General features: G+C 40.2%; 1 protein-coding gene across 4 annotated transcripts in view; it reads left to right on the forward strand.

The window, feature by feature from the left end:
* The window catches only part of Polr3I (RNA polymerase III subunit I), a 183,156-nt gene that overhangs the window by 119,114 nt on the left and 38,260 nt on the right, over positions 1-25,782 (forward strand). The window contains exon 6 of one of the 4 annotated variants that reach the window (XM_067139606.2): positions 5,430-10,073. The exons of 2 other annotated variants lie outside the window; for them this stretch is intronic. The gene's annotated coding sequence lies outside the window, so the exon portion shown is untranslated. Of the gene's footprint in view, positions 1-5,429; positions 10,074-25,782 lie in introns of those variants that run through there. One more of the 4 variants, XM_067139605.2, reaches the window with a different exon arrangement.

Here is a 25,782-nt window from a genome sequence, read left to right on the forward strand (position 1 = left end):
ATTCTTTACAGACGTATGTCCCCCTAATGAATTTTTACTCCTGTTTTGGAATCTACATTTTGCACCCCCTCCCCAAAATCAAGATCATCTCAGAAAAATTCAGTATGTAGAGCCTGTCATTAATAAAATCAGAGAAAAGTGTATGCTTCATTATACACTCGGTGAAAAGATTTTTATTGACGAGAGTACGATATCCTTCAAGGGGAGAGTTTTATTTAAAGTTTACAACCCAATGAAGCCCACAAAATTTGGACTCAAAATGTTTTGTTTGGTCTGATAGTAGTAATGGGTATGTGTGCCATTTCAAATCTTACACTGGTAAAGTGGAAACTAGTTCAGACCTTATGAAAACCACTCAGATTTTTACTGCTCTCACTGCTTCTCTCGCCAAAGATCCCAAAAACCCTCCTTCTGGCCATCACGTACGTACTGACAGGTATTATACGTCACCACAATTAGCTGACGAACTCCTATCTATGAATATACTAATTACAGGTACAGTCACGCCATCCCGTAAGCACATGCCACATCAGCTCCGAAAGAAAAATCAACAAGATGAATCAAGGGGACATAATTTCTTTTCGTAAAGAATCTAATCTTGCTCTGCCTTAGTAAGATAAAAGGACAGTTTTCATGTTGAGCACTAGCCACAAAGGGTCAAAGACATGTTACATCAGTCCCCTCGAAATACCCAAACAGGCCCCCACTAGACAAACCTAATATGACGGTAGACTACACGAAGCACATGGGTGGTGTGGATCGTAGTCATCACAATAGCCTCTTACCACTTCATGCGTAGGACAATAAAGTGGTGTAGAAAAATGTTCTTCTGGCTCCTTGAGATAAGCATTGTCAACTCGTATCTGCTCTATGTCTTGGTCCAGAAAAACTGTAACTCCAAACCAATTACACGTATAAAGTTCGGGCAATAACTTGTTGAGTCACTGGTCCTTGAACGGGTGACCTCCAGGAAAAAAGACGGGTGTTCAAAAAGGGGAAGGCCCTCTCTTGGTCCCCCAGAAGAATGCGTGATTGGAAGCTTGGAGGGAGAAAGGTTCCATAGCTTGCGACGTGTGTCTAAGAAGGGGGGAGGCTTTGCAAGGAAACAATTTATTACTGCAAAACCTGCAGCCAGAAGCCTTTTCTGCATCCTGATAGATGCTTTGAAGTGTACCGCACTTCACGACATTTCTAAAAAGCTGCGAAAATGTGCGATTTGTAGAAAAATTGTACAGTGTATATATGAAAATTGCAGTGGCTTGTGCCGTTATTGCACTAAATGTATGGACATAAAATAAGAAAATTCAACTTTACAACCGACAGATGCTGTTCAACCATCCAGTACCAACATATACAGCTGTGGTATAATTAAATTTAGTGCATGAAGAATATATTCTACGTATTTTAACATACATACATTGTCATTATGGACCGTTGTGCCTTTCACCGTTCAGCCTGCAAGCCTCTGTTAAATTACTAAAGGTTGCCACAATCCTCTATTTGCAACTAGTGCTGTGGCCTCATTTAGTTCAATACCTCTTATCTTTAAATCGTTAGAAACTGAGTCTAACCATCGTCGCCTTGGTCCCCCTCTACTTCCCTTACCCTCCATAACATAGTCCATTATTCTCCTAGGTAACCTATCCTCCTCCATTCGCCTCACTTGGCCCCACCACTGAAGCCTTTTTAGCCTTTACCGCCTCATTCCTAGCACCCTCCTACCATTGTTTCCATCTGCCTCTACCGGCAATCATTCTTGCTACTTTCATATCTGTTACTTCTAACTTGTGAATAAGATATCCCGAGTCCACCCAGCTATTGCTCCCGTAAAGCAAAGTTGGTCTGAAAACAGACCGTTGTAAAGATAATTTGGTCCGGGAGCTGACTTCCTTCTTACAGAATACTGTTCATCGCAACTGCGAGCTCACTGCATTAGCTTTACTGGATGTTGATTCAATCTCACTATATTACCATCCTGGGAGAACACACATCCTACCTGTTCCAGCTTTGTATCACCAATCTGACATTCAATTCTGTTGCATTTCTTATCTACTGACAAAAATTTCTTCGAAAGGCTAAGTTTCGTACCATACTCATTGCACCTATTTTCAAGTTCCAAGCTATTAGACTGCAGGCTTTCAGCACAATCTGCCATTAATACCAAGTCGTCAGCGTAGGCCAGACTGCTTGCTACATATCCACCTAACTGAATCTCTCCCTGTGCATAGTCCACCTTTCAGCAAATGATCCATGTAAACTACGAACAACAAAGGTGAAAGATTACAGCCTTGTCTAACCCCTGTAAGTACCCTGCTTGTGAGCGGAATAATTTTTTCCGAATTTTAAAATATGTGGTTCGTGGTGTGGGTTACTGTAGTTACGTCCTAGTTCATGAATCCTGGGCAATGGCTGAGTGGCCTAGTAAGTGGTCCTGAGAGTCAGGATACCAGTTGCTACGGAATGGGAGTGGGCATCTCGGACATATTCTGAGTCATGGCCTTCCTTGTGCTCAGGCGGCTAGGGCTATACGATCCACCGATGGTCCCTAACCCGTTAGAGGAGAGATCCTCACTTGGACTATGTGTAAGTAAGGTAGCATCCTGCTTCATGAATTTACCGAGCTCAGAACATTTTAAGCAAGCCTCGAACCCATGGAAGTAACGTACTTCTACTCCCATTTGAAAAGCGAGGGACTCCTTGGAAACTTAATCAACCCCCTGCCAGAACACTTTCCATTGGGTCGAAATCATACCTGATGAAGTAATTAAAGTTAGCTTAACACGTTGAGTGCCATGCGACCCCATATGGGTACATGAGAGTAGTCATGTTTTTGAACTTTAGTCCCCATATGGGGTTGGGGTCGTACGTTCGTTCTAAATCGAGAACTGTGCAAACCCAATTGGGTGCGCAGTAAGTATGTGATTTGAAGCTGTATAAGTTCTCTTCCTGGTCATCTATTTAAGTATGTGCATAGTCCACCTTCCATTCCTCAATTCCTGTTTTGGCGCATACCCATATGGGTATGTCAAGAGTGCTTTGTAGGGAGACAAACTCATTGTCTATCTCGTGCACGGATTGTTTATGTAAGTGTGCAGTGCTGTGAGTTTCCTTTTCTTTTTTAAATTGTTACGAGTAAATCGAGGGGTTAAATACTTAGTGCAGATAGTCTGGACAATATATCGGACAAGTCGGACAATGATGTAAACGAAGTGTATAGTTACAGTGATTTTGAACCCAGTACAGAGCAAATAGCGATCTCACACCTTCATCCATATTGATGAATTAGAGTCTTCAGAATACACATCCCCTCTGTATTCCGGGTTTCCACGCCAGCTGTTGCAACAATTATGACCGTCTTCAACGATATAGTCACTGGTTTCCCATGTTGCACAATTATCGCTGCTAGGTTCTCTTACTCAAATTAAATGTTATACAAATAAAATTATATTCTTATTCATTATTCCGCAACTACTAATTCTTCTTATAATACCATTCTGTTGCATCCTAATTAACCAAATTTACATGATTTTCACTACTTTATATAACAACATTTTATACGAAAATGTTCTAACCTACAATCGGAAGATCGTCATTTACAAACATTTCCTGACCTAAAATCGGGGATCGTACTTTTTTACGGCTCAGTATGAACAAGCTAACATGTCTCTCATAATAAACAGCATATAACGCATCCCTGCAAAGGAAAGGGTAAGTATGACCGAGCGTCGGGACAGTAACTACTGTACAAGTGCGACCCCATATGGGGGCGCGTGTTCTTGTACAATTCGTAATGAGCAGTACAACCCCATATAGGGTCGCAATATTTTACCTAATATACATAATAAGTTGAGCTAATATATCATAAATGCATCCTCATTTCAGCGATCATTTGCTTGGTTAAGCCTGTGAACATTTTGGCACCAGGGAGTAACTCGATGTTATTAGCTCACAGCACTAGACGGCAATCCTATGAAATTCGGGCTTTCACTCAACGTGTTAAAATTATCAAATTCAATTGTTATTGGTTATCTAATAACGTCATCAAAAGAATAACACATTTGATTTCTGAACCTCTAGCGGAACACTGTTAGTGCTGTCTGTGTGTGCTCCCAGTTTTCGTTGATTAGCAGGTTTAGTAAAGGCGTTAGCCGTTACAAAAGTAGTCTCAACTTTAAAAGCGTGTGTTGTTTACTTCATGACATCACTCGGTGCTGTGCATAGGATTTTTGTAAATATAAACAAAATTTAATTATGGGAAGAGACGGGAGGAATGCGGCCAGCCGGGGAACCAGGACCGAGACAGGACCTGCAGGCGGAAGCGGGTGCGAGGCGACCCTAGCGGACTGCATTGTTCAGCAGGTAAGGAAAGCTCTACAGTCAAAAGACATTCTCTCGGCTATCGTTGAGGCAATAACTGAAAGTGTCACCAAGGCTGTGGCTGAACAACTCGGGGCCACCCTGGACTTCAACACTGAGATTATCAATGACCTTAAAATGGATATAGAAAATAGGGAAATTGAACTAAAAGCAGTGCAGGACAACTCAAAAGGAGTACTGATGCTCTGGAACATTACCAACGCAGAGGAAGTGTGCGCGTGTTCGGAACTCCCGAATCACCAAATGGGAACACTGACGAACTTTCAGCCTGGTTGTTTAAAGATAAACTTGGCCTTGACAATGCCATGCAGGACATTGATGGGTCTCACCATGTTGGCAGGTCGGGTCCGGGAGTGAAGCGGCCTACAATTGTAAAATTTTTAAGTTATAGGAAAATGGAGGAAGTCTTCGGTAACAAGCGCAGGCTGGCAGGCACTGGAATCACTATCAGGGAGGACTAGGAAAATGGAGGAAGTCTTCGGTAACAAGCGCAGGCTGGCAGGCACTGGAATCACTATCAGAGAGGACCTGACTGCATCTCGCACTATAATATGAAAGGTGGCTGTAGATAAGTTTGGAGTGAAAAATGTCTGGACCATATAGGGACTCATTGTTGTAAAAAGGGGGGGAACCAGACACCACCTAGCAACAATGGATGAAATGAACTCTCTCAAGTAGGTGAACAGTACCACAGTGCAGCGTCTCATCCTTTGTCTGTAGATTCTACTGTGAAATAGCTTTCTAGTTCCTTAACTGTTTCTTCCAATGTGATGTCTTAATTTGTGACAAATTTGTAAAATTGTCGTATAGCATTCACAAGTCTCACCCACATCTACAAGCTCTTTCTCTTCTACTTATTTCTGAAAAGCTCGCCGGCAGGTGCAGTTAAAGCCGGGGAGTGCAACTCCTTATCAAAACCCTACTCTGGGCTATTTTTTCAACTATATATTAGTTTAATTTGATTATTATTAATCTTTTTTTTTTTTTGTCTTTATTCAAATGTTCACACACATTCTGTGTGTATATGTGTATTTATGTGTGTGATCTATCAGTTTTTGTTCCAGGAATGTGTCACCTACCCTTTAAGCATGTCGGCAGCTGGTGTCCTTGAAACTACTACTACGGTAGATGAGGCATTCCTGAATGTCATTGACCCGAGTATATTCCAAGATGACGATAATCCTCGTGTACTTTCACCAACTGCCTCCAACCCTCAGCCTACTGAACTGCTTTTGAATCAATCTCTGCCTCACTTCTCAAGAAGTCTGCATTGTTGCCATATCAGTTCGCACTCACTCCTTAGTCACATAGATCAAGTTCGTTTGATAATGTCAACCTGTAACATGCATATTATGTGTATTACTGAAGCTCTACCCATGTAAAACTAGAAGGATATACAGTCGACTCTCGATAATTTGACATTCGTTAATTTGAATCTCTCGATAATTTGAAGTTTTTTCCTTGTCCCTTGAAAAATACTTGATAAATTGAAAAAAATCAATGTTATTTGGTCACCTCGGTAATTTGAAGTTGTAGGAATGGCATCTTGCTCGCCGACATTCTATTATTTGAAGTCGGGCTTCCCTACTCTCTATAATTTGAAGTCGCTGATTATAGTATGCAATGTTATTGTGCACAGACCTGTCGTTTATTTACATCAATAATGAGATGTATGAGTAAGTTCACAGTCTTGAGTCTTCTTTCAAACGTTAAAGTGTGTTACAGTATGTTAACTTTTGATTTGTGTAATTTTTAAGTATCAAAATGAGTTCAAAAAAGATCAAGTGTCTTTCCATACGTGAAAAAAAAGTGTGTGATTCAAGCTGTGGAGGATGGACAATTAAAAAAACACGTCACCATACAGTTTGGTATTTTACCATCGACATTGTCGATGCTTTTGTAAACTAAAGATTGTGTCACCAAAAGTGCCTTAAGTGCGAGTAGAAAAGGGTCACGTTAGGGTGAATTTCCCCGTCTTGAAGAGTGCTTGCTTAAGTGGGTTCGTCACTGTAGAGGACAAAGCGATCCCCTGGGCGGTTTCATGTTGAAGGAAAAATCCAAGTCTTTTGCGCAGTATCTCAGGATTAAAGGATTTGCAGCAAGTGAGGGGTGGCTTTCAAGTTTCAAAAACTGACATGCCATCACATTTAAAAAGATCTGCGGAGAGAGCGCCAGCGTGGATAATTCCATTTGTTCCGAATGGACTGACAAACTAAATGAACTTTGAATGGCTATGATCCAAGGAACATATTCAACACAGACGAAACCGGGCTTTTTATAAATGTCTTCCTGATCGCACCCTGACGTTCAAAGACAAGAAGTGTCATGGAGGGAAACTGAGCAAGGAAAAAATAACTGTCCTTCTAGCATGTAATATGGACGGATCTCTAAAGTTGAAACCACTCATTATCAGCAAATCTACGAAGCCATGCTGCTTCAAAGGAATAAAATCACTGCTCACAGCTTACCGGTCAAAAAAAGAAGCGTGGATGACGACAGAGTTGTTTAATGAATGGTTGACCTCGGTTAACAGTGACATGCAAAAGGAAAAACGCAAAATCTTACATTTTTTGGACCACTGCACCTTGCATAATAACCCACCACCATTAGACCCCGTAAAATTGTTTTTTCACCCAACACGACATCAAGATTGCAACCATTAGACCAAGGCATTATTCAGAATTTTAAAACTCTCTACTGCAGAAAAGTTTCTCTTGTGCTGGATAGCATCGAAAAAGGTGAGAAAGCGAACATAACAGTTTTGACAGATATAATCATGATTGATAAGGTCTGGAAAAATGTCAACCCTACCACCATTTATAACTGCTTCAAAAAGTGTGGGTTAGGCAAACCAAAAACATGGAACAGTCATCAGAGCCGCCAAAACTTACGAATTTTGACTCAGGATGGGGACTTCTACCTAACTGTGGAGAGTTAACATTTGAGGATTACGTTCAAGTTGACGATGACATCGGTGTCCACAGTGCTCTAACCGCTGCTGAGCTGTTGGATTTAGCCTCTCTGGATGAGGACGAGGAAGAAAACGAAGAAGAATAACCGCCAATTCCTGTCACACAGAGCGAGACAAGGACATGTCTTAGTACCCTACGCTCCTACGCCCTTGGAACGGACACAAGTGACGATTTCTTCTCAGCTCTCACCACTATCGAAAATTCATTGGACAATGGTGGATTGAAGTTGCTCATTCAAAAGAAAATTGCGAACATTTTTTTTTCAAAATGAACATTTCTCTATGAACATTCAAATGAACATTTCTGTATGAACATTTCATAATTGTACAAATGTTGTGAAAGAAATGAGTAAGTGTAAGTGAAACACTTGTTTATTTGAATTTTGCCCTCCCTCCCTCTTGGTTACTTGAACTCCTGTTATTTTGAACTCTTGGTAAATTGAACTTTTTCTCTGATCCCTTGACTTTCAAATTATCGAGAGTCGACTGTACTCTATCGGCATGAGGGCAGTGCTGGTATAGCAGTATATTGTAAAGATGTTATTGAATGTAGAACAATTTATAAATCATCTGGCATCACTCCACTTACAAAATATGTTTGTTGAGACCGTAATTAACCGTCAGAAAGTATTGATAGGAGTTGTCTATAAACCACCACATGGTACTAACATCTCTGACCTTCTCAAACTAGTACCAACCTACAAGCATATACTACTTCTTGGTGACTTTAACACAAATATCTTAGCCCCGACTGGCAAATCAGACCGAATCAGCAACTTATTTACCTCCGTCGACATGACAATCTTACCACTAGATGCAACTAATCATGTTCATGAACTTAGATATACAAGCCATACTGGAATTGAACTCCTGATTACAAATAACCCGTATAAAGTTCTCAAGTACGGTCAATTTCCTGTATCTGGCATCTCAACTCATGCCTTGATTTACCTGTCCTACTCTATACGTGTACTGAAGTACAAAGCTAAATACATTAGTTAAAGGATCTACAACAACTCCAAAATGATGTGTACAGTTTACTTTGGGAAGATATAAAGCAGTTACACGACACAAACATGAAACTGACAAGATTTAACTCTCTACTCATAGGACTATAGTAGAACCTCGATGCATCATTCCCGGAACTGTAGTTTTTCCATATCCATCGTTCAATTTATTCGGTCCCCAAAATGTTATATAAACCAATGTTAAAATTTCCCCGCATCTATCATTCCTCGAACTATCGTTTTATCGCATTGATTGTCAAAAAATATTTGTCCTCGGCCATAATTTTCCTGCATGGATCTATCACACGTAAGAAAAATATATGCAAAAGTTTTTTGAATGTAAAGAGACAGCTGAATACTCTAGCATATAATAGCGGCAACCTGTTACGCGAGAATGTGCGAGCGATTACGAGTTGCTAGTCTTGAGCAAGGATCTTGTACGCTGCAGTGCTGTGCACAGGTTATTCGCACGCCCCCTCACTACGAGCCTCCTGGCACCAATGCTTCTCCTCAACCCACTAACTGGCCCCTAGAAGTATTCTTATTTACAAGAATTAAAACGGAGGCACCCTAAAACTCAAATTTGATATAATTTTCTGTGTTACTATTGGCTGGCTAGATTGGCCGTTGAAAATGAGAAAATCACGTTTAAAATAGTCACAGCGTGCACGGGGTACGTTTTAGTTAGTCGCAGGGTTATTAATTGCGTCCTACCTTGTGATGTGTGTGGGATGGTAGAGGCCTGTTGACCACTTTGTTGCCCCCTGTCCGGTTATCTTGTTACAAACCAAACCCCATGGCACTACAGCCCATGATGGGCCTTGGCCAACCAAGCGACCGCTGCTCAGCATGAAGGCCTGCAGATTACGAGGTGTCTTGTGGTCAGCACGACGAATCCTCTTGGCCGTTATTCTTGGTTTCTAGACCGGGGCCGCTATCTCACCGTCAGATAGCTCCTCAATTCTAATCACGTAGGCTGAGTGGACCTCGAACCAGCCCTCAGGTCCAGGTAAAAATCCCTGACCTGGCCGGGAATCAAACCCGGAGCCTCCGGGTAAGAGGCAGGCACGCTACCCCTACACCACGGGGCCGACCCATCTTGTTACAAGCAGGACCTAAACATGCCAGACTAATAATCTTTTCACTAGCCTGGTCTTGAAACTTATTCCTAAGTTGGCAATATCTCTTAGCCCGCTGTGACATCGTCCGAGACGTGCAATGTTGAATTTCTAACCTCTGTGACATCGTCCTAGCCGCGCCATGTGGGATCTCTAAACAATCATTCGCAAAGGGTCTACAGAATCTTTACGAAAATACAGGTTATCACCGTGATATCTACGTGTATCATTAATTTGCAATAGGAGAACTGACCTTGAAAGTTTTCCAATTGCTATGAGATGTAAAGATAAGTGAAATGAAACTACGTAAAAGTCGCGCTTTTTATCATGATTGCAATGGTTTGATACCGTTATGTATAGTATGAGCATGACCGGCTCCATGGCTAAATGGTTAGCACGGGTTGGCCTTCAGTTCAAAAGGTCACAATCGGGTTGGGGATTTTAACTTTCGTTGGTTAATTCCGACAGTTCGGGGGCTGTGTGTGTGCGCCGATTTACACATTAGGATTCATTTTAGGTAGAACCGCATTTTCGTCAGGGCGTAGATCACCTATAAGATAGAGTTTGAGGGATGTTCCACCATTCAACACATTATAAAATAAATTATAAGAAGACTGGTTTCGACTCCCTTGGAGTTATCATCAGTTCTTGTTGAAAATCAAATCAAGGGGAATCTGATAACAAACATCATAATAAAAAAAATTATGTACCTAAAGGCGATTGCATGGAAACACGGAACACTGGAAACACATGCACTGGTTGAAAATATATACAAACACGACACGAACACTTGTAATAATATGAAACCTTGGCTCTCTAAGAGCGTTCCATGAACACAAGACAGTTTAAGCGAGAACTAAGAACTTTTTAAGTTCCAAGTGCTGCTTGCCGTGTGTACGTTACATTTCAAGGTAATGTCTTGCAACCCATTGATGTGTTTCTATGTAATCGCTTTTAGGTACATAATTTTTTTTTATTGTGATGTTTGTTATCAGATTCCCCTTGATTTGATTTTCAACAAGAACTGATGATGACTCCAAGGGAGCCGAAACTGGTCTTCTTATAATTTAATATATTTTACAATGTGTTGAATGGTGGAACATCCCTCAAACTATATCTTATTAGTTAAACGTCAACACGGAAATGATCATAACCTACGATAGATCGCCTATCACGTGACAGCTTGAAAGATCTGCACCCGGCTTCGGAAGCCACACGCCATCATTATTATTATTATTATTATTATTATTATTATTATTATTATTATTATTATTATTATTATTACATGATGAAAAATGCCCAAATACAGTACCCATATTTTATTATTTTGCTTTCCCCCTATTTTATATGTCACCTGCATCCATCGTCATTTTCCCCCTCCCCTTTGAAAAACGATGCATCAAAGTTTTACTGTATATGACAAGTATGCTCCATTTAGGCTTGCCTGCATCTTGATTAACTAGCGATACAAAAGCAACAATGGCTCGCCATGGCGCAATATTCGGCTGATACAAGGAAACAAATGATGATGTAGATTTTGATCAGTATAGTCTTTTACATAACAGAACAAAGCAATTAATTTGCAATAGCAAGTTTAATCACATTAAAAATGTAACAAATAACTTAAATTCAAGTGGCACCTGGAACCAACTTCGAGCTATGGGAGTTGGAAAATGTAAGGAGCCTCATGTGCCAATTATATCTCTTGATACATTTAACTCTTACTTTGAAACTAACCCAATAAAGGAATCTCAACCCCAAAATCGTATCCATCTAAATAAAAGAATCAGTGATCCTACAGAAAAAGAACATAATTTCTCTTTTCACACTGTCAGTGCAAATGATGTAAAGCATATTTTGAATTCAGTTAAGTCACAAGCTAAAGGAGCAGGTAACATCCCAATAGGCTTTATAAAAAACATTATTGGTGCTGTCCTACCGATCATTACCCACATTGTAAACTACTGTCTAACAACAGGGATGTTTCCAACTGCATGGAAGGATGCTCTAGTAACCGCAATATTGAAGCCAGCCACAGCAAATGAGCCGTCTGATTACTGGCCTATTTTGATTCTTTTCCCTCTCTCGAAAGTTCTTGAATGAGTTGTACACGACCAGCTAGTAGAATTCATTACCATTCTTTTTTTTTATATACCCATTGCAATGTGGCTTCAGAAAAGGACACAGTACTGTGACTGCCCTTCTTTGGGTAACAGATGATGTAAGACTAGCAATGGACAAACGGCAGGTGATGATACTGACACTCCTTGACTTTAGCAGTGCGTTTGACACGGTAAATATAGACATACTATTTTTCAAGCTCCGCTTTCTGCATATCGGCCAAATAGCCCAAAATATTTTTAAGTCGTACCTTACAAACCGTCGCCAGTGTGTAGTTGTAAACTATAAAAAAGTCCCAATGGGCTGTAAAATCATCTGGTGTCCCTCAAGGGTCTGTTCTAGGGGCCCTATTGTTCGTCTTGCATATTAATGACATATCCTCCACACTTCAGTATAACTACCACTTATATGCTGATGATCTGCAGATATACAAACACACTACTGTAAACAATTTACATGAAACAGGTCAGCATATAAAGTCAGATATTGAAAGGCTTACCACCTATTCTAAAAACAACCACTTAATCCTAAATCCTCGTAAAACACAAACTGTTATTATAGGAAACTCTGAATTATTACATGTAATAAGCCATTTAAAGTATGAATTCGTACACCTACTAATCATCACGCTGAGTAAAATTATCTCTGCCTAGTTTAAAAGAATTTTAATGCGATGTGTGGAGACAAAATAATTGATATTTGAGGAGACTGGACTTCATTTCTCTACGATGGTGCAGTAGGCCTATATGCACACTGCTGCCAGAATGCTGCAAGCTTGGTAACATTTGAGCATGTTGCTGCACGTGGCACCGCACAGATTACCATAATCACCCCGGTGTAAGTCTAATGGGGCTTATGGTTCCAATCTGTAGGTAGCTTCAGGTGGTTTCTGTCCCCGATTTTAGGTGGTGCTGGAGGTCGTTCATAACGTGTAGATAGTTGTATACAGGTTCTGTAGTAGGCATGAAATGAGCAATATTAATAATTAAAGGCAGTTTGTCTCGAAGTGAAGTATTTTAAGTCTAACCTCAATCAGTGGGCACTTCTAACAAAGAATTAGTCATATATCGTCAAGCATTATGGAGATAATATTGCTGGATTGCATCGAATTCGACTTTACCCAATCGATTAACCTTGCTCAAACTCGTATCGATTTTAAGCTGCTATTGCGTTGTGTTCTATCCTCTTTGATTGTGTTGTTATTTGAATTGGTTTGAATTGTGTGCCCATGTGTTCTATTCTATCCATGTGCCTGCGTTGTTAGAAATAGAAATCCAGCAAACAAAACGAGGAGAACAACTTGCTATGGATAGAAAGAAAAACTGTTTAGTGTCCGGGTGTGGAAATACCTCACAGAATTCTGACGTGAAGTTTCATAGCCTCCCGAAACCCGAAGGAAGGTAAGAGGTTATATTTTAAAAACCTGTGAAATCATTATATTTTACGGCATAATATCATGTACAAATTGCCGAATTTAAATTATCTTATAACTATCCTGTGTCTAATCACTAACGTTTACTGTAACCATTTTACTCTTTCTATTAAATGATATAGATTCAGCATTTCTACTTGTACTGGTATCATTTGTTGCAGATTTAAGGAGTGGGTGGCATTTTGCCAAAACGAACGGTTGTGGGGGCTGGTGCCAAAGGACTGTTTCCATTTATATGTATGCAGTGCCCACTTCATTAACACATCCTATCAGAAAGAGTTACTGGTGAGGCTTAATATAAAGTGACCAGACATCCCGTTTTGAACGGGACAGTACCGTTTTTCAACCTGTTGTCCCGGTGTCCCGACATCTGTCTCTTTCTGTTAGAAAATTAATTTTAATTTTAGTCTCTATTTTCATCACCGTAATATTTTAAATTATTATAGATACTGAAATTCGTGTATGGCAAGGTAACTGTTTTTATATCCATAACAACTAAGCTAGCTAAGAGTAAAAAGGAAATACAGGAGGCTGTGACAATATTCATTATGAGCAACAACAAATATGGCAACCCTGCTACTCTGCCTGCATTTGTTTTCCTTGCTTGAAGCGAGTCCCTGATTAATTCTCTCAACAACAGCAGTTGGAGTGTCGTATGATGCAGGATTAAAGATGCCGAAACGAAAATGTGTGTTCACTACTGTGTTGCAAGAAATGTACGTGCCCTATTAACTTGGAATTGATAGCGAATTTAATGCAATTCAATTCCCAGTAATTATCTATAGATCAATAAATACTTATTTTCTATAGTAGGTACACATTCATAAAGAAAACACTGATTGCACCATTTGTAACACCGAATTCTCTGTGTCCCATGGGGGGAAAAGTGACATTGAACAACATCTAAAATCAAGGAAGCATAAAAACGCAGAAATTGCGGCATCGTCATCCATAATTGTAACTTCATTTTTTCGGCCAGCTTCAGCAACAGACCGTGAATTGCACTTGGCTGCAATTGAAGGAGCCTGGACTTACCACATGGTTGAAGAAAATCATAGCTTTCGCTCAAATGACTGTGCTTCGAAACTAATAAGAAATTGATTTGAACAGAAATTCTCTTGCGGTCATACGAAGTGTGAAGCCATTATTGTGAACGTACTTGCACCTCATTCTTATGAAATATTGCACAAGGAATTGAATGAAGTCAGGTTTATTACAGTGTTTACAGATGCTTCTAATCATGGGGAGAAAAAGATTTTTCATGTTATGGTTAGGTACATTTTACCACTACAGGGTGTCCGTGTTCGAGAGATTTTGCAAGTATGAACAAAATATGGACATCAGAAAAAACCCAATTAAAACTTGGAATGCTGAAAGCATTGTTGCTTGCCAAAGTCAGTCTAAAATACAGTTGCTTTGAGTTTTTCAATTACTTGAAGCAAAATGAGAAACTTCTGAAGAAAATCAGTTCTTCAGAAAAATATGTACTCTAGGCTAACTGTATAACATGATGTAAAATGTATACAATTTTTATAGTAATTGTAATGCTTTAAATGTTCTGTATTCATTAGGCCTATTGTAATTATTTTGCCTTCTGTTTGCAATAAATGGATGAACAGGCTTATAGTTTTCTATTTGCTTTAACTTATAGACCAAATACTTTTTTTAAAATGTCAGTTGATAAGTGTCCCTTTTTCAGCTTGAGAAAATATGGTCACATTACTTAATAGGAATGCTATACCTTCACTTCATGCACCTTCTCATCCCCTCAGTCATGTTCCCCATGTATGTCCACCTGCCCAGCCTACTCCTCCTGTCTCTCCTATTCTTGTAGAACTTGTAACCCAACTCCATTTCTGTCCTCAAGCAATCTTGAGATCCATCCTTCTTTGCCCAGCACCTCAACTCCCACACCACGCTGTGTATCTCGCCTTTCCTTTGGTCCTCCAATCCCAGATGTCTCCAATACAAGTCTAGGATGCTTACCACTTGAGGAATCTTCCGAGCCTTCATTTATAGCCTCTTCTGTTACTGATTCAGTTATTAATGATACTGATGCAGGAAATACCTCATTATCAACTGGCTCAGGGACGAGAAAAAGGAAGAGGTTGACCTTGTCTCTGCTGAAGATGCGTACTAAGGCAGAGCTAACTCCTTTAAAGGAGAAACTTTTGAATTACGGTCAGATGAGAGACGAGGCCTTCTTTCGGTGGCAAAAGAAGTATTGGGGTAAGAGAAAGGAGCTGAGAGATATTTCCTTTTGTAAAAGTAAGCAATTTTTACACAGGCAAATGTCTACTTCTGCAGCTACTATTTTCACGTCACAATTATGTTGTTTGAAGAAGAGACCACGGGGAAGGCGCTGGACCATAGAAGAGAAGATCTTAGCACTCTCTGTTTAAAATAGGAGCCCAAGATATTACCCAGTCCTGAGTAAAGTTTTTGTGCTCCCTTGTAAAAGGACACTGCAATCCTTGATTAATTCTGTGGCCTTCACTGCTGGGATCAATGATACCATCTTCACCACACTCAAGCATTCACTGAAGGAAATGTCGGGTCGTGACATACTGTGCTATCTCATCTTTGACGAGATGTCACTGAGAGAGAGCGAATCCGAACCCGAGTAACATGACTTTCCCTGTAAGTAAATCACTGAACACAGTTACAGTTGTCACCTTCGTCACAGTCATGTGATTTGGCTATAACGACCCTCTGTGAAGTGCTGTGATGTGTTTTTAAAACATAAATGACCTATAGAAGTGGTACTATGAATATTATTATTTCCCACCTGTGTGAATTTTGTTCAGGAATATCGTGCATTAATCAAACTTATCATTGTAAGTGTCAAAATTGCCACGTGAAATGTCGGTGATGTGTGAAATTGTATTTCTGGTACTTTCGAAAAATGTTCACATTAACATCAAAGGTTAAAATTTTACTTGCCCAGCAAATTGTCATGTATTGTGCACTAACTGTTGTGCTGAAGGTGCATACTGATGCACTATATTCAAGACATTGTTTACAACTTATCACAAAATTCACCTAAATATTTTTATAAACGTACCTACTGAATGAAACTGCAGTTACAGGTAGGCTTCTGTTCCACTGTCTTCTACATTTGTTGTGGAATATTTTTCTGTGCTTAATGTTAAAGTTCTGAATGTGATACTTCAGCTTAATATTTCTTTTATACATTGCTAGTCACTTTTTATTTCTGTGTTTGATAGTAGTAATAATACATTTCTGTCTCCTTATTTTGTTTTTATCATTATTTGCCAGTCCTGAAATCCTATATTTCGTGTTTGAGCGCACCTCAGGGGCTGGAAGTGGAATGATTCTATAATAATGTATTTCTATATATTTCAGGTGTCAGTGCATTTAATTCTGCTATTTTTATTTTCATATGGTACTTGAATATTGATGTGATACCCCATTCTCTTGCATATGCTGTGCTCTGCAGTCTTTGTTTTGAAGGAATTTCTTATTTGTTATAATATCAGCTTTGTGTTAATGTGTCATTCATTTAAGTTAAAGCTGCTTTGAGGTGTGAGGTTATGTTCTCAATAAAATAGTATGCCATATAAACTAGGGTTATCAGATCATTATATATGAATTACAATGTATTGGGCATGGAAATAGCAGAACTGCATTATAATCGATGGGGAGGGGGAGCTTTAAGCATAACCGGATGTGCATCACTGCGCCGGATGTTACTTCTCTGCGCTATCTGTTGATAGTAATACTAAGGTATTGCACAGTTTGGCGCTATCTCTGATCGGGGACTAAAACTACTAGCTCCTAGTGGCTTGATACCGAAATTCATCATTGAGTTACATCTCTATTCTATTCTATCCTCTTTGACTGTTATCTTGGAAGCAGAGACAATGAAAGAGGAATGCACTCGGAATTTACCCTCCCTTTCCCCACAGCCCAAGGTCGCTGAACTGTAAGCCAAGTGGAGGGTAGGTGTGCCGGCAGCGAGTGTATTCTAGACTACTGTACAGTACTTGAGAAGTGTGAACGGAGTGCGGAAGTCTTTTCAAAGTTTCGAATAAGTCAGTAGTAAGAGTTTTCAATATGAGTGGTCGAAAAATGAAATATAAAAGGTTAACCGCCAGTGAAACACTGAAAATTATAGAAAGACTGGAGAAGGCAAGGCGTCATCAAAATTAGCCTGTTAGTTTGGTGTGGGTGAAACAACAGTGAGAGACATGAAGAAACAAAAGGAAACCCTCATCAAATTTTCTGCTACTTGTGATCGTTCATCATCCCGGAAATCAATGAGAACATCGGACTATGCAAATCTAGACGAAACCATGATACGGTGGTTTCATAAAAAAATGAGCGGAAGGTATTCCTGTGTCCGGCCCAATGTGTGCTGAGCAAGTAAAATATTTTCACGGTGCTCTTCGCTTAGAAGGCGATTTTAAAGCATCTTCTGGCTGGCTTACGTGGTTTAAGTAATGCTACGGAATACGAGAAATTACTATTCATGGAGAGCGTCTCAGCACAGACACAGGTGCTGCTGAAATGTTTGCACAGGAATTTCAATCATTCATTGAAAAAGAACAGCTTGACCTTAGACAACTTTACAATGCAGACGAAACAGAGTTGTATTGGAAATGTTTACCATCCCAAACATTAGTGATGCAACAAGAACAGCAAACCCCAGGCCGCAAAACATCCAAGGAAAGAATAACATTTATGGCGTGTGCTAACGGAAGCGATAGGGAAATCCGGAAAACCCCGTTGTTTTAAACGAGATAATGTAACTTTGCAGTACTACCATCAAAAGGCAGCGTGGATGGACACACAGATATTTAAGGACTGGTTTCACAATCATTTTATGCAACAAGTGACAGCCTACCTAATTAAGCAGTCACTGCCAATCAAGGCAGTGCTCTTGATTGACAATGCGCCTTCTCATCGAGACGAAAGTGAACTTACAGGAGGTGATATTTACGTGAAATACCTTCCCCCTAATGTAACTTCTATTCTCCAACCTATGGACCAAGGCATTATTGCTGCTTTAAAGAAGAACTACAGGTCATCTCTTTTACACCAATTGGTTAAGGAAGACATCGATATTCCAACATTTTGGAAGGACTTAAGTTTGTTGGATGCTCTTCATGCAGTCAGTAAGTCATGGGACAAAATTACTGCTGCTATGCTTGCACGATCATGGAAATCTGCTCTAAGTGAAGAGCAAGCCTTTGCCGGCTTCAGTGACAATGATATTTTGAATGGGCAATGTAGTCTCGCTACGATGATATAATTACTGAAAAACCTGAATAAATGCCAAGATGCAGAAGAAAGTGACATTATTGAGTGGTTAGACATCGATAAGGATGATTATGGTTTCAGACATGAAAGTGAGGAGAATATTGTACGGAATTTGATGGTTGGTGAGGAAGACGGAGATTCAGTTAATATCAAGTGCAGGAGTGATGCAACGGAAACTCCGCAAGTTTCCCAAAGCCAAGCTGGTGTGTCTATATACACACTTATCTCTTACAGAGAAAATAGAGATGAATTTTCATTTTCAGATATTGTTTTCTTGAGAAATGTACGATCCAAAATTGGAAAAAATGAACAATCGTGTAAGAAACAGAAAGTGATGACTGATTTTTTTTTTTTTTTTGTTAGATACGAATGTTGGCATAATCCACATGGCATTTTGTAATTTTTCTCTAGTGTGTCTTGCAATACAATGTGAAGTATTATAATTATTTTCCGCTTGTTCATAAAATACATTTCATTATTTTAACCTATGGTTTTGTTTTTACCAGGCTTAAAAATGACTGCGGATAATTCGCGGAAGTGCGTGCATTAATTATTGCGGATTATCGGGAGTGCACTGTAGTTAAAATATAAGGGGCAGTCAAATGAAAACTAAGCACCTGCCGTAACACACATACCATGTGAAGGTTGGCAACACTGTTGTTGCGTATTGATACTGCCATTGCTGTGGTGGGAGAACTGCTTACTGACAACTCACAGGTGCACGCAGTTGTTGTGTTATGTCTGATGCGCAGACTACTCTAGTGTGTTTGTCCAGCTGTAGAAATGGAGGCAAGCAAAGAAGAGCAGAGAAGTGTGGTTCGTTTTCTGGTGGCTAAGGATGCTGGAGTACATGAAACTCATTGTTGCATGTCTGCTGTATGTGGCGAACACAGCATGTCCATGACAAGTTTGCACGAGTGGCATAGGAGATTCCGAGAAGGGTGCACATCAGGCCCAGGACGGTCCCATCGAGCCGTTAGTCGTATAAAATGCGCTTCGGCGATTTGGTTGGGGCATACTTGAATATCCTCTGTACAGCGCGGATCTTTCAGCTCTTGATCTTCATTTTTTGGCAACCTGAAGAACGGCATTCATGGACGTCTTGTTTCATTCTGACGAGGAAGTGCAAGAGTGGGTGCGTTTGTGGTTCCGTCAGCGACCTACCTCTTTCTACAAGACTGGAATTGATCATCTCGTCTTGCAGTGGGATAAATGTATTAACGCTCTTGGTAGTTACTTTTGAATAAAACCATTCCATGGTCACGTTGTAGTGGGTGTTCGGTTTTCATTTGACTGCCCCTTCTTCTTCTTCTTCTTCTTCTTCTTCTTCTTCTTTTATGACCACGTAGGATCACTTTAGTCAGTCCGTCGTTTAGGTCTCTTTGAAGGGATTGCTTGGGCTTTGCGGTTCTCCCAGTACTTCTTCAGACGCTCGGATCTTCGTGCCCTTTCCTCAGCTCAAAATATGCGTGTTGTTGGTTTGTTTTGTGTAAGGGTAAAGCGGAGGTTTGTATTCTTGAGTTTTGTATTCAATTTTATCTTATTTGTGGTTCTTCTGTTGTAAGGCCTATTTCCTTCAGATCCTCTCTTACTTCTCTGATCCATTGACATCCTGTTGTGGTATTTTTTGAGACGAGATTGTGTTGTACTAGTTGTTTCAGAAGTCTCGAATCCTGCATCCTCATGATATGTCCAGAGAATACCAGCCTCCTCTTACGCATAGTATCTGTAATGGGTTCTAGCTCTTTGTACATGACTTTGTTAGGTATTAACTGTCCATCTTTCTGGTAGTTTTTGTTTATACAGGTTCTTCCAATTCTCCTTTCAATTTTCTGAAGTCTGTCAGTCTTTGATTGTTTATTCAGGTAAAAAAGTGTTTCTGCTGCATATGTGGCTTCCAATTTTATAACTGTGTTGTAGTGTTTTATTTATTTATTGATAGACATTTCTTTCTGTAGATATCCCATGTTAATTTTTGTGCTTTAGCTGATTTATTTACAGAGCTCGATAGCTGCAGTCGCTTAAATGCGGCCAGTATCCAGTAATCGGGAGATAGTGGGTTCAAGCCCCACTGTCGACAGCCTTGAAGATGGTTTTCCGTGGTTCCCCATTTTCACACCAGGCAAATGCCGGGGCTGTACCTTAATTAAGGCCACGGCTGCTTCCTTTCACTTCCTAGGCCTTTCCCAACCCATCGTCGCCATAAGACATATCTGTGTCGGTGTGACGTAAAGCAAATGTTGTTGTTGTTTGAGTCATCAGTCCATAGACTGGTTTGATGCAGCTCTCCATGCCACCCTATCCTGTGCTAACCTTTTCATCTCTACGTAACTACTGCATCCTACATCTGCTCTAATCTGCTTGTCATATTCAAACCTAGGTCTGCCCCTACTGTTCTTACCACCTACACTTCCTTCAAAAACCAACTGTACCGAGCTTGATAGCTGCAGTCGCTTAAGTGCGGCCAGTATCCAGTATTCGGGAGATAGTAGGTTCGAACCCCACTGTCGGCAGCCCTGAAGATGGTTTTCCGTGGTTTCCCATTTTCACACCAGGCAAATGCTGGGGCTGTACCTTAATTAAGGCCACGGCCGCTTCCTTCCACTTCCTAGCCCTTTCCTGTCCCATCGTCGCCATAAGACCTATCTGAGTCGGTGCGACGTACAGCAACTAGCAAAAAAAACCAACTGCACAAGTCCTGGGTGTCTTAAGATGTGTCCTATCATTCTATCTCTTCTTCTTGTCAAATTTAGCCAAATCGATTTCCTCTCACCAATTTGATTCAGTATCTCTTCATTCGTGATTCGATCTATCCATCTCACCTTCCGTATTCTTCTGTAACACCACATTTCAAAAGCTTCTATTCTCTTTCTTTCTGAGCTAGTTATCGTCCATGTTTCACTTCCATACAATGCCACGCTCCACAAAAAAGTCTTCAAAAACATCTTTCTAATTCCTATATCAATGTTTGAAGTGAACAAATTTCTTTTCTTAAAGAAAGCTCTTCCTTGCTTGTGCTAGTCTGCATCTTATGTCCTCCTTACTTCTGCCATCGTTAGTTATTTTACCACCCAAGTAACAATATTCATCTACTTCCTTTAAGACTTCATTTCCTAATCTAATATTTCCTGCATCACCTGCCTTTGTTCGACTGCACTCCATTACTTTTGTTTTGGACTTATTTTCATCTTGTACTCTTTACCCAAGACTTCGTCCATACCATTCAGCAGCTTCTCGAGGTCCTCTGCAGTCTCAGATAAAATAACAATATCATCGGCAAATCTCAAGGTTTTGATTTCCTCTCCTTGGATTGTGAATCACTTTCCAAATTCCTCTTTGATTTCCTTTACTGCCTGTTCTATGTAAACATTGAAGAGGAACGGGGACAAACTGCAGCCTTGCCTCACTCCTTTCCGGATTGCTGCTTCTTTTTCAAAGCCCTCGATTCTTATCACTGCAGACTGATTTTTATACAGATTGTAGATAATTCTTCGTTCTCGGTATCTGATCCCAATCACCTTCAGAATCGTAAATAGCTTGGTCCAATCAACATTATCGAATGCCTTTTCTAGATCTCTGAATGCCATGTACGTGGACTTGTCCTTCTTGATTCGATCCTCTAAGATCAGATGTAAAGTCAGGATTGCTTCATGTGTTCCTACATTTCTTCTGAAGCCAAACTGATCTTCTCCCAACTCAGCTTCAACTTGTTTTTTCCATTCTTCTGTAAATAATATGTGTTAAAATTTTGCAGGCATGAGATACTAAACTAATGGTGCAGTAGTTTTCACACCAGTCAGCACTGGCTTTCTTGGGAATAGGTATAACAACATTCTGCCCAAACTCGGATGGGACTTCTCCTGTTTCATACATCTTACACACTAAATGGAATAACCTTGCCATGCTGCTTTCTCCTAAGGCAGTCAGTAATTCAGAGGGAATGTCATCAATTCCAGGTGCCTTGTTCCTATTTAGGTCTCTCACAGCTGTGTCAAACTCTGACCTCAAAATTGGGTCTCCCATTTCATCAGCATCAACAGCCTCTTCATGTTCCAGAACCAAATTATCTACATCTTTACCTTGATACAACTGTTGGATATGTTCTTGCCATCTTTCTGCTTTGTCGTCTTTCCCTAGAAGTGGCTTTCCATCTGAGCTCTTAATATTCATACACCTAGATTTCCTTTCTCCAAAGGTTTCCTTGATTTTCCTGTATGCAGCATCTACCTTTCCCAGGACCATACAACCTTCGACATCCTTGCACTTCTCCATCAGCCAGTCTTCCTTAGCTACCTTGCACTTTCTATCCACTTTATTCTTTAATCGCCTGTATTCTTTTCTGCCCTCTTCATTTCTAGCATTTTTGTATTTTCGTTGTTCATCAATCAGGTCTAGTATCTCCTGAGTTATCCACGGATTCTTAGTTGATCTTTTTTTCCTTCCTAACATCTCTTCAGCAGCCCTACTGACTTCATTTTTCATGACTATCCACTCTTCCTGTATTGTGTTTCCTTCAGCCTTTTCATTTAGCCCTTGTGCCACATGTTCCTTGAAACAATCCCTCACACTCTTTTCTTTCAACTTGCCTAGATCCCATCTTTTTGCATTCTTTCCTTTTTTCAATTTCTTCAACTTCAGATGGCATTTCATGACCAACAAGTTGTGGTCTGAGTCAACGTCTGCTCATGGGAAAGTTTTGCAATCCAACACCTGGTTTCTGAATCTCTGCCTAATCATAATGAAGTCTATTTGATATCTTCCAGTGTCTCCAGGTCTCATCCACGTATACAGCCGTCGTTTTTGGTGTTTGAACCAAGTATTGGCAGGGACTAAATTATGATCAGTGCAGAATTCAACCAGCCGAGTTCCTCTTTCGTTCCTTTGTCCCAATCCGAATTCTCCTACTGCATTACGTTCTCTTCCTTGGCCTACCACTGCATTCCAGTCTCCCATCACAATTAGATTCTCGTCACCTTTTACATATTGTATTAAATCTTCTATCTTTTCATATATTCTTTCGATTTCCTCGTCATCCGCTGAACTAGTAGGCCTATAGACCTGCACTATTGTGGTAGGCATTGGTTTGGTGTCTATCTTGATAACAATAATCTTTTCACTATGCTGGTTATAGTAGCTTACCCGCTGCCCTATTTTCTTATTCATTATTAAACCAACTCCTGCATTTCCCCTGTTCAATTTTGTGTTGATACCGTAATTCTGTAGTCGCTTGACCAAAAATCCTGCTGTTCTTGCCAATGAACTTCACTTATACCAACTACATCTACCTTTAGTCTATCCATCTCCTTTTTCAGATTCTCTAACCTACCACAATGATTCAAACTTCCATCATTCCACACTCTCGACTCGCAGAATGTCAGTATCCGTCTTCCTGATTGTTGTCCCCTCTCGTGTAGTTCCCACCCGGATATCCGAATTGGGGACTATTTTACCCCTGGAATACTTTACCCGGGAGGAAGCCATCATCAGTACATCATTTATACAGGGAGAGCTGCATGTCCTCGGGAATTAGTTATGGCCGTAGTTTCCCGCAGCTTTCAGCCATGCAGCAGTATCAACACAGGCTAAGCCATGTTGAGTATTATTACAAGGCCATATCAGTCAATCATCCAGACTGCTGCCCTTGCAACATCCGAAAGGCTGCTACCCCCCTTTCGATGAACCATTCGTTAGTCTGGTCTCTCAACAGATACCCATCTGATATGTTTGCACCTGCAGCTCGACTATCTGCGTCAAGCCTCCCCACCGCGGCAAGGTCACATGGTTCATAGAGGGCTAATCTATTTGTTCTTGTATGGATTGAGATTTTTTCATTTAGGTTATGTGTTATTACTTCTCCAAGATATTTAAATTGAGTTACTATTTTGATTTTATTACCATTTATGGTAACTTCTTTTAGTTGTGTTGGTTTTTGGGGCATAATTTCTGTTGTTTCAAATGATATTTTGAGGCCAATTTTATTTGCAGTGTTTTGAAGTTCTGATATCTGGGCTTTTGCTTCTTTTATGCCCACTGGTAGTAATGCTAAATCGTCAGCGAAACCCAGGCAGTTTGTTTTGATTTTTCGGCCAATCTTTATTTTTGGGGGACATTTTCTAAACCATTCCCTCATTACCATTTCTAGAGCGCGATTAAATAATAGTGGTGAGAGCCCATCTCCCTGCCATAGTCCAGTTTTAATTTCAAATGTCTCTGATGTTTCACCCCTAAACTTCACTTTTGATTTGGTGTTGGTGAGAGTCAATTTTATCATGTTTATTTTTTTTGCTAGGGGCTTTACGTCGCACCGACACAGATAGGTCTTATGGCGACGATAGGATAGGAAAGGCCTAGGAGTTGGAAGGAAGCGGCCGTGGCCTTAATTAAGGTACAGCCCCAGCATTTGCCTGGTGTGAAAATGGGAAACCACGGAAAACCATCTTCAGGGCTGCCGATAGTGGGATTCGAACCTACTATCTCCCGGATGCAAGCTCACAGCCGCGCGCCTCTACGCGCACGGCCAACTCGCCCGGTATCATGTTTATTAATTTGGGGTGTAGTCCAAGGTGCCTTAAAATTTTAAACAGAGATTCTCTATGGATGCAATCATAAGCTTTCTTGAAATCTACAAATGTTATCAACATATCTCTGTTTCTTCTCCTGTTATAGTCCATTATCAACTTAAGACTCATGATCTGATCAGGACAGCTCCTCCAGGGTCTGAAACCTCCTTGATCTTCTCCTAGTTCTTTCTCAAGTTGTAAACTTATCCTATTTAGGATGATTATTGAAAAGATTTTGAATGTTATGTCTAGAAGCGAGATTCCCCTGGAGTTATTAGGGTTGGTTTTGTCTCCTTTTTTGTGAAGTGGGTGAATGAGGGCTGTTGTCCAGTGTTCTGGTAGTTCTTCTTTAATCCAGATAGAGACAAGTTTTTGATGGAGGGCAACTTTTGTTGATGTTCCTGCATATTTTCAGATTTCTGCAAAGGTCTGATCTTCTCCTGGCACTTTGTAGTTTTTTTAATTTATTCAGAGCTTGGTGGACTTCCTTTATTGTGGGGGGGGATTGATGTTCTCTGGTGGTGTTTTTATCGGGGTGTTGGTGTCCAAATGAAGGAGTTCTGTAGGTTCCTCACAATTTAAAAGCTTGTTGAAATATTTAGCCAGAATTTCTGCATTATCTTTATTGTTATGAGACAGCTTTTCATTTTCATCCTTCATCAGTAGGGTCGGGGGTCCATATTTTTGGAGCTGCTTTCTGAAGGTTTTGTAGTAGTCCCTTGATGGAGTTTTATTGAATTGTTCTTCAATTAACTGCAGTGTGTCCTTATGATGATGTCTTTTTATTCTTCTTAAGACTTGGGTAGTTTCTTTTCCCTATTTTACTAGATTTTGATAGGATATTTCTGTTTTTTGAGACTGATGTAATAGCCATGCCTGATGTCTTTTCTCCACTGTTTCATCACATTCACTT

The sequence above is a fragment of the Anabrus simplex genome, chromosome 2 (genome assembly GCF_040414725.1).
Source record: "Anabrus simplex isolate iqAnaSimp1 chromosome 2, ASM4041472v1, whole genome shotgun sequence".
Classification (NCBI taxonomy): Eukaryota; Metazoa; Arthropoda; class Insecta; order Orthoptera; family Tettigoniidae; genus Anabrus; species Anabrus simplex.